Here is a 15,587-nt window from a genome sequence, read left to right as displayed (position 1 = left end):
AGGAGGAGGAGGGCTCTCTTACAACCCAGAAAAGATGGAACAAGGGAAAAAAATGAGTGAAATACACAAGAAGGAAATTAGAATGATGTGTTCAAATCTGGTCATGATCACAACAAACCAGCGTACACACAGCCAACAAACCAGCATACACACAGCCAACAAACCAGCATACACACAGCCAACAAACCAGCATACACACAGCCAACAAACCAGCATACACACAGCCAACAAACCAGCATACACACAGCCAACAAACCAGCATACACACAGCCAACAAACCAGCGTACACACAGCCAACAAACCAGCATACACACAGCCAACAAACCAGCATACACACAGCCAACAAACCAGCGTACACACAGCCAACAAACCAGCATACACACAGCCAACAAACCAGCATACACACAGCCAACAAACCAGCATACACACAGCCAACAAACCAGCGTGCACACAGCCAACAAACCAGCGTACACACAGCCAACAAACCAGCGTACACACAGCCAACAAACCAGCATACACACAGCCAACAAACCAGCATACACACAGCCAACAAACCAGCGTACACACAGCCAACAAACCAGCGTACACACAGCCAACAAACCAGCGTACACACAGCCAACAAACCAGCGTACACACAGCCAACAAACCAGCGTACAGACAGCCAACAAACCAGCGTACACACAGCCAACAAACCAGCGTGCACACAGCCAACAAACCAGCGTGCACACAGCCAACAAACCAGCGTACACACAGCCAACAAACCAGCGTACACACAGCCAACAAACCAGCATACACACAGCCAACAAACCAGCATACACACAGCCAACAAACCAGCATACACACAGCCAACAAACCAGCGTACACACAGCCAACAAAGCAGCGTACACACAGCCAACAAACCAGCGTACACACAGCCAACAAACCAGCGTACACACAGCCAACAAACCAGCATACACACAGCCAACAAACCAGCGTACACACAGCCAACAAACCAGCATACACACAGCCAAACTGACGTTGCGGAAACATTGTGTGCCAAGCTGGAGAGAACCCAGCGTGGTTATTTGATATGCCTTCTATATCAGTGGTAGTGGATCCTTAACCCAATAGGAGTTATTTATGGAGCGGAACATGCAGGATACTGCTGTGGTTCAGGAGAACATGATGTGGTGGTATTTTCCTATCGTGAATCAAGCTTTGTCTCAAAATCCTGTGTTTGGATCTTGCCGTGACCTTCCCAAATCCAATTTTTCTTATCCCATTGTCAGTTCTCACCATTGCCAGTAGATTATTGGTCTAGATTTAAACCAAAGGGCTTTGATTGGTCGATTGGTTTCAAAGATGTTGGTGCAGGCAGCCCTAGTTATCCATTCTTCCCTAACCTAGTAACAAGAGCTAGGAGAAACGCCTGCAATGATGCCCAGAACCAGGACTATTGGATCAGCTGTGCCCATATACACTATCTCCCCCTAGTAACCGCACACACATGGTAAGCCTCACTGCCAATCAGACACTCAACCCCTAGCTCTGCGAAACTATTCTATTAGTTACTGTTTGTCGTTATATGAAGGCCGTGGTGTACTGGGAAGACACAGGGATAGGAAATTGGCTGTGTGTCACTCAGGGCCTCTAGGCTTTGGGCTATAGGATGACTGTTGGCGTTAGAAGCTCATAAAGTGGGTCTCTGCTGGGTTGGGCTGTACTCTACTTTACTGGACTGTACAATGCTCTACTGTACTGTAGTGTGCTCTACTCTATTCTACTGTGTGCCAAGGTGCTGACATACAATAGTGACAACTTCCCACTTTGCTCCCCCTCCAGCTATCCCTGCAGGTCATGTTAGGTTGGGAGGGGGGGCTTTCAGGGGCTTGTTGGCTGTTTAGGGATGTAACCAAGGGCAGCCGTAGTGGACGAGATAATGTCTCTGGCCCCTAAATAATGTATTGAACTCCCTCCTACTGTGTTGTTTTTAATTAGTGCTAAAGCAGGTAAGTTGGCTTCTCTCGCTCTCTCTCCCACTGTCTCTATCTGTGTGTGTGATTTATTTATGCTCTCCTGCTTGTGTTGCTAGTGGTAACATAATGTGTGTGTAGAAGCGCGTGGCAAGTTTCCCACCCTGGCAGCCAGCAACCCTACTGTGACCAGCTCATAGCCCCAAACACTGCAGACACACACCCTGCAGACACACACCTTGCAGACACACACCCTGCAGACACACACCCTGCAGACACACACCCTGCAGACACACACCCTGCAGACACACACCTTGCAGACACACACCCTGCAGACACACACCCTGCAGACACACACCCTGCAGACACACACCCTGCAGACACACACCCTGCAGACACACACCCTGCAGACACACACCTTGCAGACACACACCCTGCAGACACACACCCTGCAGACACACACCCTGCAGACACACTGATTAAAGTAGTTTGGGGTTGTTTGGGGTTCTGTGTGTGTGTTTTGAGTTTGGTGTGTGCGCATGTAGTTGACTATAAGTTCTGCAATATTGCTCTCATCATTGGTGTGAAAGGGTTTCACACGGCAGACCGTTATTCAACTGTTAGTGGAAGTGCTCCCCCCCTTACTCACTCTCCTCTACCCTCCTCTTTCCTCTACACTCTCTACCCTTCACTCTCATGCTCTGTAACCAATGCACAACCACTCTCTCCATTCTCCAAACTCACTCTTTCTCCTCAGACTCTTGACTTTCTCCTCTGCTGTGTTGTTGTTAGCTGCTGCTATAGATCTTTTCTCCTGGTAATGGGATCTCTTCCCTGGAGGTGAGAGGGTGGGACCTATCGTTCTTTAGCAGCACCGTTGATTTGTCACCACAATCTAATTAATAACTTAATGAATCCCAGGCCTTCGCACTGTATATGTTAGAGGGGGAGGGAGGGAGGGGCTCTGTGAGAAAGAGAGAATGAAGGCTCATGTATAGAAACTGATAGAGGAACTAAGAGAAAGCAAAGTGTAGACTGATTAATTAAGGAATGTCATCTTGTACTCTTAACCTCTCTGGGATATGTGGGACTCTAGCATCCCACCTGGCCAAAAGCCAGTGAAAATGCAGAGCGCCAAATTCAAATAAATTACTATAAAAATCAAACTTACATGAAATCACACATGTAAGATACCAAATTAAAGCTACACTTGATGTGAATCCAGCCAACATGTCAGATTTCAAAAAGAGGCTATTATCGGAGGATAGCACCTCTGTAAACAAAGAGAGAAAGTATATTTCAACCCTGCAGGCTCGACACAAAACACAGAAATACAAATATAAATCATGCCTTAACTTTGACAAGCTTCTTTTGTTGTCACTCCCACATGTCCCATAAACATCACAAATGGTCCTTTTGTTCGATTAATTCCGTCGATATATATCCAAAATGTCCATTTATTTGGCGCGTTTGATCCAGAAAAACACCGGTTCCAACTTGCGCAACGTGACTACAAAATATCTCAAAAGTTACCTGTAAACTTTGCCAAAACATTTCAAACTACTTTTGTAATACAACTTTGGGTATTTTTTAATGTAAATAATCGATAAAATTGAAGACGGGATGATCTGTTTTTAATACAGGAGGAAAACAAACTGTAGCTAGCTTTCTGGTCACACGCCTCTATCTAACAGTACACTTGAAGTGACCCTCGTTTTGAACAGGGCTACTTCTTCATTACACAAAGGAAAAACCTCCAATTTCTAAAGACTGGTGACATCCAGTGGAAGCGGTAGGAACTGCAAGAAGGTCCCCTAGAAATCTGGATTCCCAATGAAAACCCATTGAAAAGAGAGTGACCTAAAAAAAAATCTGAATTCAAACAGTTTTAGAAACTTCAGAGTGTTTTATATCCAAATCTACTAATAATATGCATATATTATCTTCTGGGGATGAGTAGCAGGCAGTTGAATTTGGGCATGCATTTCATCCGGATGTGAAAATACTGCCCCCTGTCACCAAGAAGTTAACATTGAAACCTTAAAACGGGTAGAGGGAGTGAGTGATATTGAGAGATGGAAGCATAGATGGACAGAAAGACAGAATGTGAAGAGACAGTGAGAAGAGTGAGGCATAAAAAGAGAGGGAGAGCAACCCACATAGTGTGACAGACAGACAGACAGACCCCTCCCTCCCTCAATCCGACCCCTCCCTCCCTCAATCCCTCCCCTCCCTCAACCCCCCCCCCTCAACCCCCCCCTCCCTCAATCCTGCTCTCTTCAGACAGTGAGCTCCTATGACAGGTGTCAGTGGATAAATTAAAGACCTCTACTGTAGAATGAGCTCATCCAACCTGCCTTCCTACTCCCCCCAAGTCTGTATAGAGTCAGACCCATAAATAACCTTAATAACCTCCCCCCAACACACTCTCACACAGTGCTGGAAAAGTACAGAATTGTCATACTTTAATAAAAGTAAAGATACCTTAATAGAAAATAAATCAAATGGAAGACACCCAGTAAAATACTACTTGAGTAAAAGTCTACAATTATTTGGTTTTAAATAGACTTAAGTATCAAAAGTCAATGGAATTTATAGATAGCCAGGGGCACACTCCATTACTCTGACATCATTTACAAACAAAGCATTTGTGTTTAGTGAGTCCGCCAGATCAGAGGCAGGAGGATGACCAGGGATGTTCTCTTGATAAGTGTGTGAATTGGACCATTTTCTTGTCCTGCTAAGCATTGCAAATGTAACGAGTACTTTTAAGTGTCAGGGAAAATGTATGGAGTAAAAAGTACATTCTTTTCTTTAGGAATGTAGTAAAGTAAAAGTTGTCAAAAATATAAATAGTAAAGTACAGATACACCAAAAATCTACTTAAGTAGTAATTTAAAGTAAGTTCTTTACACCATTGCTCTCTCTCTCTCTCTCTCTCTCTCTCTCTCTCTCTCTCTCACTCTCTCTCACTCTCTCACTCTCACTCTCTCACTCTCTCTCTCACACTCACACACACACACACACACACACACACACACACACCTGCTGAGATCAGAGACTAGGGAGGGTTGAGTGGGGGGAGGGTCGGCAGGGGAAGCTTCTGAGTGACAGCTGATAAGAGGCCCTCTGGCGGCCCCACAGTGAGATCATAATGGCTAGGTTTAGGGAAGAGAGGTAAAGTGGTACTGTGTTATGTTATTTATATCCAAAGACAGTCATTAGTAAACACAAACCAGTAAAAAAGGAGCACCAAGTATTTTCATTAAATGAAAAACTCACCCAAAACCACTAATTCCTTTCATTTACAGTGTTAAATAACAGTAATATGTGAGAACAATATTTTTTGTGATCAAATGTTTGATTTTGGAGTTTATAATAGTGTTTGAGCATTGCATACGAAATCCACAATGCAATGCTCTCTCTATGGGCTGGATGGCTAGCTAGCAAATGTAGTTACATACATTCTGATATTGTCTTCGGTATTATTGTAACATAGCCAGTTAGTGCAGTTTGTTTAGGCAATTTTACAGCTAGAATTTAGGAATCTACAGTCTCACCATGTTAAATCTGTAGATCGATGTGTCTAACATTTTGCAACAGCAGATACTTTTGAGTAGATTGGAAACGTTGCACATGCTACGGCAGTGGGGCTCGCGGTGCATTCTGGACAATTCTGGGAAAGGGAACAATATCCTTCAAGGAGTGAATAGGAGTCTATTTTGCGCTAGCTTAAAGACCGAACAGAATGAATTTTGTCATCAAGAAGTAGAACATTACAAATATTTTCCAATATTTGAGATAATTAACTATAGCTTTTGAATTGTGACATTACGTACTTTTGAGGAAAATAGGCATGTTTCTCGACATACAGTATAAACAGACTTTGAGAAGGGACTGCGTGATGATTAGCTTAGCAACCGTGTGATGCAGCATGACAATGTAAACGCGATTGGTCGACAGTCAAATGTTCCTTCATTCATTGGATTCCTATCTCCTTTCTATAATATCTCTGGCAATGGCACCATGCAATGCACCCTGGACTAAAGAGGCAGACCTTCCGTTAAATTACACATTTCTCGAGGTAGGAATATATATATATATATATATATATATATATATATATATATATATAAAAGATCATTGGCTCATTCGAGAGAAGACATCACATCATGTATGAAAGACGTTTTTTGCGTTATAAAAGTGGTATTTTTATTAACGTCTAGTGTAGTGAAAGTCTTTATCAAGGTGCTACATCATACCGGCCAGATTTCTGCCTGCTTGAACCCCATTAACACAGATATACATGAAATGACCCAGGGAATCAATAGAACATCACTCAGAGATGTTAGACACATCGATCTACAGATTTAACATGGTGAGACTGTGAGCACTAAAACAATATAACATTCAAATTGGCTGACCCTTTCCTTTAAGTATAACCTGGTCCTCTCTTCCAAACATTATTGCATTGTGTTTCACAAATATTAGAATTAAATACCAATCTCATCGTGAATTATGCGCAACCCAAACCCAAATGCCCTGCAGTTAAACCTTAACTACTAGTATTCGCTATGGTATTAGCTATAATAGCTGTGTCAGCAGTATTAATACCAGCAGTAGTTTCTCTACACTCGTAACAGGAATCTGGAGTCAGTTAACCTAGTGTCTCCACTCTCTCGGGTACACCTTAGACCACTGTTCCCACCCACACTGTGTGTGTGTGCGCTAGCGTGTGAATATTGTGTGTGTGTCTGCACTCATACTCTCTCCCCCCTGAGGCTACCGTATAGGTAGCCTGTTCAGTTTGCGGAGGAACCCCCACAGTGAAACGGATGAAGATCAGGTACATTAACCCCAGAGCCATAACAGTCACTGAACATTCGTCTGCCTCATCCATTCTGCTATTCTGACAGAGGGATTGGTGGGAAAGGTACAACACTGGTCAAATGAATGCAACGATGGTGAACACACCATCCGAAACACACAGAAGCACACGTGCACAAGCAGACTCATGTATTCACAGACACAGAAACACACACACGCACACACACATACACACAATGTTGACTTAGCCTTTTCATGGAACTCTCCAAAAATATGCGCCAATCCACCGCAGCCAGAATCACACGCACACACGTATGCATGCACAACACACACACACCTACACACGTATGCATGCACAACACACACACACCTACACACGTATGCATGCACAACACACACACACCTACACACGTATGCATGCACAACACACACACACCTACACATGTATGCATGCACACATACAGGTATGCATGCACAACACACACACACCTACACATGTATGTATGCACAACACACACACACCTACACACGTATGCATGCACAACACACACACACCTATACATGTATGTATGCACAACACACACACACCTACACACGTATGCATGCACAACACACACACACCTACACATGTATGTATGCATGCACAACACACACACACCTACACATGTATGTATGCATGCACAACACACAGTCTTGTTTCACAAACCTTGTGGGGACACAATTTATCCCCTTCAAAATCCTATTTTCCTTAACCTTAACCCTAAATGTAGCCTTAACTCCAAAACTTAACCTTTAACCCCTGACCCTAACACTAATTCTAAACCCCCTAGAAATAGCCCTTTTCCTTGTGGGGACCAGTAAAATGTCCCCAGTTTGTCAAATTGTTTTTAGTTTAATATTCTTTGAGTACTTCTGGTCCCCACAAGTATAGTTAAACATGTCCATATGCGCACACACACACACAAACACACACACACACACACACACACACACACACACACACACACACACACACACACGGAGACACGTGATAAGGAAATGTCCCTGTGGTTGTATCCAGAGGCAGAGGAAGCGTCTGAGTAGCAGAGCCCTTGTCTGGGACCTGGGTTACCTGGACTAACTATGGGCCCCTTTCTTTAGCTTGTGGTTTATAGGGGCCCTAATGTGGTTAACAGGGGCCCTTGTCTGTTTTTGCGGGCTGCTTGTCTGGGTTTGTAGAGCCACAGGTACTGTATGAGTGTTATGGTACTAGGAACAATGTCTGTGTGCAAATCTGTGAAGGAGAGAAGGCCCAGCCATTCCACACACATACACACACACACACAATGTTGACTTAGCCTTTTCATGGAACTCTCCAAAAATATGCGCCAATCCACCTCAGCCAGAATCACACGCACACACGTATGCATGCACAACACACACACACCTACACACGTATGCATGCACAACACACACACACCTACACTCGTATGCATGCACAACACACACACACCTACACATGTATGCATGCACAACACACACACACCTACACACGTATGCATGCACAACACACACACACCTACACATGTATGCATGCACACATACAGGTATGCATTCTCACACACACACACACACACACACACACACACACACACACACACACACACACACACACACACACACACACACACAGAAGCACTCATTGTTTGCTTTCGAGGGCTTTCCCCCCATTACCGTCAACCCTTCAAATGAGGACACGAGGAAACCCCACTGAACAATCTCAAGAGCTTCCCTCTCCTAAACAATAACCCCCCACACACACACACACAGAAATCCGGCCCTTCCAAAACAATGCTAACAGTAAGCCCATAAATAAGCTCAACATTGACCTGTGGATAGGGTTACGTAAAAACAAACATGCCCAACGTTCTGGAACAGAACCAAAGGCAACGTCGTCAGGATTACCCAGGAATGTCCAACTTCCTCTGGGAAACTGGGGGTGAATGAAAGAATTCCAGAAAGTGAAGCAGGACTCCTGGTTTGACGTTGCTTTGTTTGAAAGTGTGGCAAGTCTGAGGTTAATGTGTGTCCATGAGAGTATGAGAGAGTGAGGCTGTGGTTTGCGTATGTGTATGCGTACTAATGTACATGTGTTTATGCATGCAGCTACATGTGTATGTACTTGCATACTAACATATGTGTCTGCATATGCATGCATGTATGTGTGTGTTTGTACATGAGTGTGCGAGGTGAGCGTGGGGTTATGGATGGGAGTGGGGAGTGTGTGGGGGGTTGGTTGGGTGCTAGGTAAATATTGAGTGTGTATTTACTGTGGAACAATGGGAACAAAGACGGCCCTGTGTCTGACAGAGAGAGAGAGAACATGTGAGCACTGCAGAGTGGGGATGCATAGAGGCTGTGAGGGTGTTTGATTGAGACAGTGTGTCTGTCTGTGCGTATGTGTCCATTAAAGCTGGAAGTGTTGTGAAGAGAGAGATGTGTGTATGTTATAAAGATGTTTATAACACACACACACACACACATACACCAAAGCCTAACACCATATGAATGAGTAAGACAAATGGAAAGGCTCATCCATGGAATAGTCATTTGAAACACTGGTCACATATGCACTGGAATTATGGGATCTTAAATCTCACTATGGGAATGGGAGAGAGTGGAATAAGACACACAAACACACAGCATGTCCAGCTGGTCGGGCGTCTTATCTGACATCTTCAGGATGTCACAGGCTGTAGCCCCCACCTGCTTCAAGGAGTCCACCATCTTCCCAGTGCCCAAGAAAAACAAGGTGACATGTTGAAATGACTATCGCCCCATCACACTCACCTCGGTCATCATGAAGTGCTTCGAGAGGCTAGTCATGGCCCACATTAAGGCCAGCATGCCAGGCACACTGGACCCACTCCAATTTGCCTCCAAACGATTCCACGGAACATGCCATTTGAATGCTATTCACATCTGGACAAGAGGAACACCTATTTGAGAATGCTGTTCAATGACTGAAGTTCAGCATTCAACACTATTGTTCCCTCGAAGCTCGGCACCAAGCTCAGAGCCCTGGGTCTGGACACCACCCTCTGCAACTGGATCCTGGACATCTGACAGGCAGACCACAAACTGTGAGGATTGGCAACAACACCACCTCCACACTGACTCTTAACACAGGGGCCCCCCAGGGGTGTGTTCTCAGCCCTTTGCTGTACTCTCTGTTCACCCACGACTGCGTGGTTTTGCACCGCACCATAAGTGAACTGGCATTGTGGTGCCAGGATAACAACCTATCCCTCAATGTCAGCAAAACAAATTACTTCAGGAAGCAGAGGAGGGAACATGCCCTGATCAACAGGACTGCAGTAGAGAGAGTCAGCAGTTTAAAATTCCTTGACGTCCACATCACCGAGGACTTGACATGGACCAACAACACCACCATTCTTGTCAAGAGAGCGCAGCAGCGTCTCTACTTCCTAAAGCGGCTGAAGAAATTTGGCATGCCATCCCAGGTCCTCTCAAAATACTACTGCTGCACCATCAAGAGTATCCTGACCGGTTGAATCACGGCCTGGTACAGGAATTGCACCGTCCACGGCTGCAAGGCCCTCCAGCGGGTGGTGAAGATGTTCCAGGACATCTAAACTTAACCTTCAGAATTTGACGTTTATGGACAAACGACGGATTCTGCAATGAGACTGTGAGAGCTTGTTGGCTACGGAGATTGGTCTGGGGAGAAGAAGTCTTGAGAGAGGACAAACTCTCTCTCACACACACACACACAGTGTTTCTTCACTCAGCTCCATGGAGGCATGGGAAGGATGAGTTCCTCCCGTCTGTAAGCACTGTGGGTCTGTAAGTCTCTCTCCCACGACCAACACTCCTACTTGAGGACCTGAGGGGGGTGTGTGTGTGTGTGTGTGTGTACATGCATGCGGTGTGGTGTGTGTATGTTGAGCTCACAAGAAGTTCTGGCCATATGTGTTCCAGATGAGCCCATCATGGCAGCGTAACCACGGAGACCACAGGAAAGATGGCTGAAGCAGCTCTAGAGTTGATCAAAGTGATCAGAAGCATCAAAGTGATCGAGTGATGAAATAACCTCCTCACCATCACTCTTTGCACCTAACCACAGATCTAGGATCAGATTTCCCAAGCCCTAACCTTAACCATTAGGGAGATGGAAAAACTCTTGTCAGTGGACAATGTCTACTACTGTACACTCCCCATCGTCTTCAGCATGTAGGCTATAGTACGACAGGGGTCGCTTTCAGAAATCAGAAATCTCCCATTTCAAAACATTTGACCTGTGTTTTATATTGTAAGTCAACCGCTTTCTTTGTTGTTGTTTGAATAGAGTGATATGGGCAACTATAGTCGTCTCCACACAAAATACATTAGTGCAACACATTCGGCAGATGATCATTTCATCGGATGACAACAGAAGTGCAACGCTATTTGGCTGGCAGACACGCGTAAGTAAATGAGCAGTCAGAGCACTCTCTGTTGATCATTTGGAGTGAAGCCCCGACACACACCGAGCAAAATGTGTCCTTTTCCATTCATCGTTTAGAGTAAAGCCCCGACACAAGCCGAGCAAAATGTGTCCTTTTCCATTCATCGTTTAGAGTGAAGCCCCGACACACGCCGAGCAAAATGTGTCCTTTTCCATTCATCGTTTAGAGTAAAGATCCGACACAAGCCGAGCAAAATGTGTCCTTTTCCATTCATCGTTTAGAGTGAAGCCCCGACACAAGCCGAGCAAAATGTGTCCTTTTCCATTCATCGTTTAGAGTGAAGCCCCGACACAAGCCGAGCAAAATGTGTCCTTAATCCATTCATCGTTTAGAGTGAAGCCCCGACACAAGCCGAGCTAAATGTGTCCTTTTCCATTCATCGTTTAGAGTGAAGCCCCGACACACGCCGAGCAAAATGTGTCCTTTCCATTCATCGCAGAGTAAAGCCCCGACACAAGCCGAGCAAAATGTGTCCTTTTCCATTCATCGTTTAGAGTGAAGCCCCGACACACGATGAAAAATGTGTCCTTTTCCATTCATCGTTTAGAGTGAAGCCCCGACACAAGCCGAGCAAAATGTGTCCTTTTCCATTCATCGTTTAGAGTGAAGCCCCGACACACGTCAGTGCAAAATGTGTCCTTTTCCATTCATCGTTTAGAGTGAAGCCCGACACAAGCCGAGCAAAATGTGTCCTTTTCCATTCATCGTTTAGAATGAAGCCCCGACACAAGCCGAGCAAAATGTGTCCTTTTCCATTCATCGTTTAGAGTGAAGCCCCGACACACGCCGAGCAATATGTGTCCTTTTCCATTCATCGTTTAGAGTGAAGCCCCGACACACGCCGAGCAAAATGTGTCCTTTTCCATTCATCGTTTAGAGTGAAGCCCCGACACACGCCGAGCAAAATGTGTCCTTTTCCATTCATCGTTTAGAGTAAAGCCCCGACACAAGCCGAGCAAAATGTGTCCTTTTCCATTCATCGTTTAGAGTGAAGCCCCGACACACGCCGAGCAAAATGTGTCCTTTTCCATTCATCGTTTAGAGTGAAGCCCCGACACACGCCGAGCAAAATGTGTCCTTTTCCATTCATCGTTTAGAGTGAAGCCCCGACACAAGCCGAGCAAAATGTGTCCTTTTCCATTCATCGTTTAGAGTAAAGCCCCAACACAAGCCGAGCAAAATGTGTCCTTTTCCATTCATCGTTTAGAGTGAAGCCCCGACACACGCCGAGCAAAATGTGTCCTTTTCCATTCATCGTTTAGAGTGAAGCCCCGACACAAGCCGAGCAAAATGTGTCCTTTTCCATTCATCGTTTAGAGTAAAGCCCCGACACAAGCCGAGCAAAATGTGTCCTTTTCCATTCATCGTTTAGAGTGAAGCCCCGACACACGCCGAGCAAAATGTGTCCTTTTCCATTCATCGTTTAGAGTGAAGCCCCGACACACGCCGAGCAAAATGTGTCCTTTTCCATTCATCGTTTAGAGTGAAGCCCCGACACACGCCGAGCAAAATGTGTCCTTTTCCATTCATCGTTTAGAGTGAAGCCCCGACACAAGCCGAGCAAAATGTGTCCTTTTCCATTCATCGTTTAGAGTGAAGCCCCGACACAAGCCGAGCAAAATGTGTAATAAGAAGCATTTTAGATTTGTTTACAAAATGTATCAAGACATTTCTTAGGCGTTTTATCTTTCCGTTTCTGCGTGACAAACACAAAGCCTGCGTTAACGCGACGCCTGATACAAACATGGGAATTGTAGTTTTGGATACTAGTCTACAGGTGGTCATGGGGTTCGTAGTCTTGGTAACATGGTTCATATTTATTATATTTTTCCCAACTGCAGTTGGGCCAATAGAATGTGCCGTGTTAAGGCGTCCTCATGCTTCCCAGACAAAACCGTTTGGAAGAGTTTGTGCATTACTGTATATTATGACCACATTTTTTTTTTTTTCGTTCGTTTTGGTCTTCAGTGAGTTTTTTTCCCCGGCTGTTCGGGCACACAACATTTTTCTATGTCCGTTCATTGGTGATTGGTCATTAGGGATTCTTCAATAAAGTCATTGTTGTCATTCAACAAGAGACAACTTATTTTCGTGCAAAAGTTTTCATTAAAGAAATATTGCACCAAACATCTTAGATGTAAATCGCGCAACTAAGATCTCCTCGGCAATAAAAGTCAAAATGATTTACAGATTTCTTGAGTTATATTATAAGGAAGTGTTAAATGACTATGGCATTTCAAAATGGACAAACAGTACTATTGCCTCCTTTTTTTATTGTATTTCAAGCAAAGGTCTTTTAAGGTTGTATGCAAGCACAGTTGTTTGGTTCGGCGCCAGCTGAACTGAACCATGCTGATGCCTTTTATTCCACTGAGTTGGGTATTTAAACGGGATATATGGTGTTTGTAGTTTTACACTGCTAGTAGGCCTGCTGCTGTACTTGACTGTCTTGTGTGTTCAGCTCCCATTTTACACACACACACACACACACACACACACCAGAGAGAGAGAAGTCTGAGATAAATGGTGTAATTAAACAGGTTAAAAGGCTCTGTGAGTGTTCATTTATTTTGCACCGTCTCTGTGTCTCACACACTCACTCTGTTTCTCTGTCATTCGTCATGGTCATGAAAGGGCTGTTTTACTGAGAGTGAATGGACACAGTGGGTAGACAGAGGGGAGAGAGATTTAGTGACAGAGAGCGATGTACTGTAGAGAAAGAGATGTAGTGACAGATGAGAGAGAGAGCTGTAGTGACAGATGAGAGAGCTGTAGTGACAGATGAGAGAGAGAGAGATGTAGTGACAGATGAGAGAGAGAGCTGTAGTGACAGATGAGAGAGATGTAGTGACAGATGAGAGAGAGAGAGATGTAGTGACAGATGAGAGAGATGTAGTGACAGATGAGAGAGATTTAGTGACAGAGAGCGATGTACTGTAGAGAAAGAGATGTAGTGACAGATGAGAGAGAGAGAGATGTAGTGACAGATGAGAGAGAGAGATGTAGTGACAGATGAGAGAGATGTAGTGACAGATGAGAGAGAGAGAGATGTAGTGACAGATGAGAGAGATGTAGCGACAGATGAGAGAGAGAGAGATGTAGTGACAGATGAGAGAGATGTAGTGACAGATGAGAGAGATGTAGTGACAGATGAGAGAGAGATGTAGTGACAGATGAGAGAGAGAGAGATGTAGTGACAGAGAGCGATGTACTGTAGAGAAAGAGATGTAGTGACAGATGAGAGAGAGAGAGATGTAGTGACAGATGAGAGAGATGTAGTGACAGAGAGCGATGTACTGTAGAGAAAGAGATGTAGTGACAGATGAGAGAGAGAGAGATGTAGTGACAGATGAGAGAGAGATGTAGTGACAGATGAGAGAGATGTAGTGACAGATGAGAGAGAGAGAGAGATGTAGTGACAGAGAGCGATGTACTGTAGAGAAAGAGATGTAGTGACAGATGAGAGAGATGTAGTGACAGATGAGAGAGATGTAGTGACAGATGAGAGAGATGTAGTGACAGATGAGAGAGAGAGCTGTAGTGACAGATGAGAGAGAGAGCGCTGTAGTGACAGATGAGAGAGAGATGTAGTGACAGATGAGAGAGAGAGAGATGTAGTGACAGATGAGAGCTGTAGTGACAGATGAGAGAGCTGTAGTGACAGATGAGAGAGAGAGAGATGTAGTGACAGATGAGAGAGAGAGAGAGATGTAGTGACAGATGAGAGAGAGAGATGTAGTGACAGATGAGAGAGAGATGTAGTGACAGATGAGAGAGAGAGCTGTAGTGACAGATGAGAGAGAGAGATGTAGTGACAGATGAGAGAGCTGTAGTGACAGATGAGAGAGATGTAGTGACAGATGAGAGAGATGTAGTGACAGATGAGAGAGCTGTAGTGACAGATGAGAGAGAGATGTAGTGACAGATGAGAGAGAGATGTAGTGACAGATGAGAGAGAGTAGTGACAGATGAGAGAGAGAGCTGTAGTGACAGATGAGAGAGCTGTAGTGACAGATGAGAGAGAGAGCTGTAGTGACAGATGAGAGAGAGAGTGACAGATGTAGTGACAGATGAGAGAGATGATGTGTGACAGATGAGTGACAGATGAGAGAGATGTAGTGACAGATGAGAGAGATGTAGTGACAGATGAGAGAGATGTAGTGACAGATGAGAGAGAGAGAGAGATGTAGTGACAGATGAGAGAGAGAGATGTAGTGACAGATGAGCGAGATGTAGTGACAGATGAGAGAGAGAGATGTAGTGACAGATGAGAGAGATGTAGTGACAGATGAGAGAGATG

The 15,587-nt window shown here is 44.7% G+C and overlaps 1 protein-coding gene across 3 annotated transcripts in view; it reads left to right on the top strand.

Moving 5' to 3' along the window:
• LOC115103639 (protein PTHB1) overlaps positions 1-15,587 on the top strand; it is a 207,677-nt gene that overhangs the window by 136,976 nt on the left and 55,114 nt on the right. The window lies entirely within an intron of this gene.

The sequence above is a fragment of the Oncorhynchus nerka genome, linkage group LG3, assembly GCF_034236695.1.
Source record: "Oncorhynchus nerka isolate Pitt River linkage group LG3, Oner_Uvic_2.0, whole genome shotgun sequence".
In the NCBI taxonomy this organism is placed as follows: domain Eukaryota; kingdom Metazoa; phylum Chordata; class Actinopteri; order Salmoniformes; family Salmonidae; genus Oncorhynchus; species Oncorhynchus nerka.
Note: the sequence above shows the minus strand (reverse complement) of the source record. Positions and strands in the feature narration are given on the sequence as shown.